Below are 4,549 nucleotides of genomic sequence, written 5' to 3'. Positions count from 1 at the left end.
GTTTCCCACCCCTTCAATGCCCTCCCCTCCCTCCCCATCCATCCTAGTGTCTAGTCCACGAGCTGCTTGCTGGATATGTAAGGTATCTTGTGTAGATTCAGGTTAGGTGCTGTAGATGAATGCGACTATGGGGCGATTTTTTTTTTTTTTTTCTGTGATTGGGTAAGTTCACTTTTGAGATTTCTATTTATATGTTTTGTCCAATCTAAATTTAATTTTGTAGGCCATATAAGTCCAGGAAATCATTCATTTATTTCTGATTTTCAAACTTAATTCAATCTATGTTCTTAATATATATTCTTATGATTTCTTGAATTTTTTGGTATCTCTTATATTTGTACATTTTTCATCTCTAATTTCACTAATTTGTGTCTCTTCCCTTTTTCTTCTGGTCAGATTTGCAATCTTGTTTATCCTTTCAAAGAACCAAGCCTTTGTTTCATTGATTCTTTGTACTTTTTTGTGTTTCTATTTCATTATATTCTGCCCTAATGTTGATTTTTTGTTTTACCTTGTTCTTCTTTTTTTATGATCTCAAGGTGAATCTTTAAGTTGTCTACTTGTGGCCTATCTAATTTATTAAGATAGGTACTTAAAGCAGTAAATTTCCCTCTTAGGACTGCCTGAATTGTGTCCCAAAGGTTTTGGTATGTTTTGTTCTAATTATCATTTGATTTTATGAAAGTTTTAATTTCCTTGCTGATTTTTTAAATGACCCATTCATCATTCAGTAGTGTGCTGTTTAGTTTCCAGGATTTTCTGTATGCCCTGCAGTGTATCTTATTGCTGATTTGTAGTTTAATCCCATTGTGATCACATAGAGTCTACTTTAGAGAATGTACCCTGTGCTGCTGAGAAAAATGTGTATTCTGCAGCATTTTGATAGAAGGTTCCATATATATGTTAGGTCCATTTATTCTATACATAATTTAATCCAGTTATCTCTCAGTTCATTTATTTATTTATTTTGTAGGATGACCTGTAAATTTATCAGAGTGGGTTATTGAAGTCACACAATACAGTTCTGTGCTTGGTTTTATCTGTGACCTTACATTTAACACTGTTTGATGAAATTGGGAGCATCCATGTTAGGTGCATGCATGTTTAGAATTGTAATGTCTTCCTGGTGAATTGTTCCTTTAATTAATATAAACTGACCTTTATATTTCCTTATGAATACTGATTTGGAGTCTATCCTGTTAGCTATTAGGATAGAAACATCTCCTTGTTTCCTAGGTCTATTGGCTAGAAATACCATTTTACATGCTTTTACCATGTTTTTGGAGGCAACAAATAGCAGAATCTTGCCTTTAAAATCAGCCTGAAAGCCTGGGTCTTTTTAGTTGCAAGACTCAGGCCATTGATATTGAGTTATTATTGAAAGTATGCATTTATTCTACCCACTCTTCGTGTGTGTATGTGTGTGTGTGTGTGTGTGTGTGTGTGTGTGTGTTTTATTTGTCACTCAGACTGCGTTCTCTCCCTGTAACTCTCCCAAGGTGAAATAAGAATGATTATCAATGGTGATGGTCAGTTGCACAAATCAACACCCAGCATCAGCTTCATGCTCAGGAGAGAACACTGTACCTCCTTGTGCTTTCCAGTGCTCTACACAGTCTGAGAAACTTCTGTAATAAAGAACTATAGAAATGATCCTGGAAAGTAGAGTCATCATTCTTGTTTTGTAGTGCTTTCTGTTTTCCCATTTATTCTCTTGTATTAAATGTTGTTTGAGCATGATCTATTTTTTCCAGTTTCCCCTCATGTTTGCTTTTCTTTCACTCGTGGATGATCCCTTCATGTATTTGCTACAGAGATAACTTAGTTCCCATATATCCTTTTAGCCTGTTTTTATTGTGCAATAGCCTTATTTCTACATCAACTTGGATGGATAGCATTGCTGGATAAAGTATTCATGGTTGAAAGTTGTTACCTTTCAGAACTTTGAATACATCATTGCAAGCCCTTCTGGCTTTTAAAATTTGTGTTGAGTAACCTGCTGTTATCTTGATAGGCCTGCCTTTATATGTGACTTGACTTCTCTCTCACACTGCTTTAATTTTTTTTTTTTCCTTTGGTTTGTGTGTTTAGAAGGTTAATTATAATATGGCAATGAGAGGTTCTTTCCTGATTTTGCCTGTTTGGCATTCTAAAGGCCACTAACAGATTAGCTCATCTCTCAATCCAGTTTTTAATATAATTAGTTTACACTGACACCTACTGAAATAGAAATTGTATATATTAATGGGAAACTATGCAATTATTCAATATATAATGATAAATCAGATTATGTTTACCTATTTCTCCAAGTTTTTATCAGTATTTTATCCTGCAAATTTGGCTTTCACTTTCCAGCTTTCAGAAATACACTGTTTAAATATTTGGGTGAAACAATATAAGGAAAGTAGTATAAGTATATGGAAAAAGATGAAAAACTGATAAGCCTGAGAAAGTAGGGGGGACAGATAGAATAGACTTAAGAATTTTGTTCTTACCCACAGAATTTACTTTTGCTGATGGTGACCAAAGCACTATTTCCTGGCCAGGATAAGACTAAGGATTCACTTGCTGGCTGCATCTTCCAGAATGTTATCTCATGGAATAGAGCTCTGTGGGACTAGAAGAAACAAAGGAAAACCCCCAAATATGAGTTATTTATGAGGGCAATGCCACCCCTCAATCATATCTAACACATAACCTGCCCTTACATGGAAGGTACAATTAACACTTCCAATGAAGTCCTATGTACTAGGCTTTTGTGGTGGCTATTGACTTAGTTTAAGTGGGCCCTGTTACTTTTTCAGATGGCTTTAGTCTCAGCTATATTGCATATCCACTTGGGTCCCTCTTTACTGCACTGTGGGTTTAGCAGGGCTTGCTGAGTCAGTGGGTCACTGCTCTGATTGTCCATGTTGGGTGCTGAGTTCCCTTCCTCAGGTCTCCAGGAGTCGCCAGAACTGGCTCTTGGGGGAGGGGAGGCTGTAGAGTGTGCCTGTCCTTTTTTCAGAGCTGTGTGGCTGTTCACTGTTATCCTCTTCTTACAAGCTGCTCAGATAGTTCCTTCTGTCTTCTCCTTCAGGTTTCTTTACTTTGTGAGGAGGCTGGTGTGAGTAGAAAATCCTTTCACCTGGACTCTCTTGCTACTCATGCAGAACCTGGTAGCCATACAAACCAGCAACACTGCTGGTGACACATCTGCCTGGTTCTGTGGTCTCTAGAAGCTCTGGAGTTCTCTTGCTTTTGTGCTAAGGTTGATAATTTCTTATACACCTTCACTTTTTGGTACAAGAGTGTATTTTTTTTTTTTTCTGCTTATTTCCTCCCTAGGCTGCTTTGCCATGGCTACTATGCCACCATCTTACCTGGAGTATGCATTTTTCCATTTCTTATTTTGTGCATGATTTACTGTGAAATATCAGCTCCAAGTCATCATTGTATGTTTTCAGTTATGTTGTGCATTTCCTAACAGATTATCTCATCTCTCAATCCAGTTTTTAATATAATTAGTTTACACTGACACCTACTGAAATAGAAATTTATATATTGATGGGAAACTACAAGATTCTTCATTACACAATGATAAATCAGATTAAGTTTACCTATTTCTCAAAATGTTTATCATTATTTTATCCTGAATTTTTGACCTTCTATCTCCAGCTTTCAGAAATACACTGACTATTTGGATAAAACAATATAAGAAAAGTAGTAAAAATATTGGAAAAGAAAAGCAAGATGAAAAATTGATATGCTGGAGAAGGTAGGGGAGACATACTGCATAGAATTAGGAATCTTGTTCTTACCCAGCCAAGCCATAGAATTTACTTTTTCTGATGGTGACCAAAGCACTATTTCCAGGCCAGGATGAGACTAGGGATACACTTACTGGCTGTATTTTCAAGTAGGTGATGCTACAGAATAGAACTCTGTGGGACCAGAACTCAGATTCCAGCAGCTCTCTAGCCTTGGGTTTTTATACTCTTTAGGAATGACTAAAAACACAGACTCAAGGTAAAGATAATTTATGGGATTTTTTTTTTTTTTTTTTTTTTTTTTTTTTTTTTTTTAGGGAGAGTTAAGATAGAGGGAAAGGAAAGCAGGGAAAAGTCAAGCAAAAATGAATTCTCTTCCATCCTACCCAGGCTATAATAAGTGAAGACAGACAGAGAAAATCCCCTTCACATAGGGATTGAGAAAAGATACTAAGCAGGTAAGGGATGAAGAATGCCAGCCTCACGGGCTCACATAACATAAGGTGCTAGGGTCAATTACATGAACCAGGCCTCATCACCAGACCCAAGAGTGTAATGGAGGGACCGGATTGGTTGGTGGGTTCAAGTGGCTGACTTGGCAAGGGCCAGTGTATAGGTACTAAGAAAGGAAAAAGTTGAGAAAGAAGGAGGGAGCTGATGCTGGCATTGTTGCTTGAAGCCATCTTGGATGAGACAAAATCAGACTTGAGTTCTTGCCCTGCCAGATCAGGCAAGATGGTATCCATGTCTCCATAGACCTGTTCTTAGGTAGCTACCTATCACAAAAATGAAACAAAGCT

General features: G+C 37.0%; 1 non-coding gene across 1 annotated transcript; it reads right to left on the bottom strand.

Annotated features, from left to right (window-relative positions):
• Positions 1-1,462: 1,462 nt before the first annotated feature.
• LOC123464136 lies at positions 1,463-1,672 on the bottom strand. Its single transcript, XR_006639382.1, has one exon. It is a non-coding gene; the product is annotated as a small nucleolar RNA U3 (small nucleolar RNA).
• Positions 1,673-4,549: the final 2,877 nt, after the last annotated feature.

The sequence above is a fragment of the Jaculus jaculus genome, chromosome 10 (assembly GCF_020740685.1).
Source record: "Jaculus jaculus isolate mJacJac1 chromosome 10, mJacJac1.mat.Y.cur, whole genome shotgun sequence".
NCBI lineage: Eukaryota > Metazoa > Chordata > Mammalia > Rodentia > Dipodidae > Jaculus > Jaculus jaculus.
Note: the sequence above shows the minus strand (reverse complement) of the source record. Positions and strands in the feature narration are given on the sequence as shown.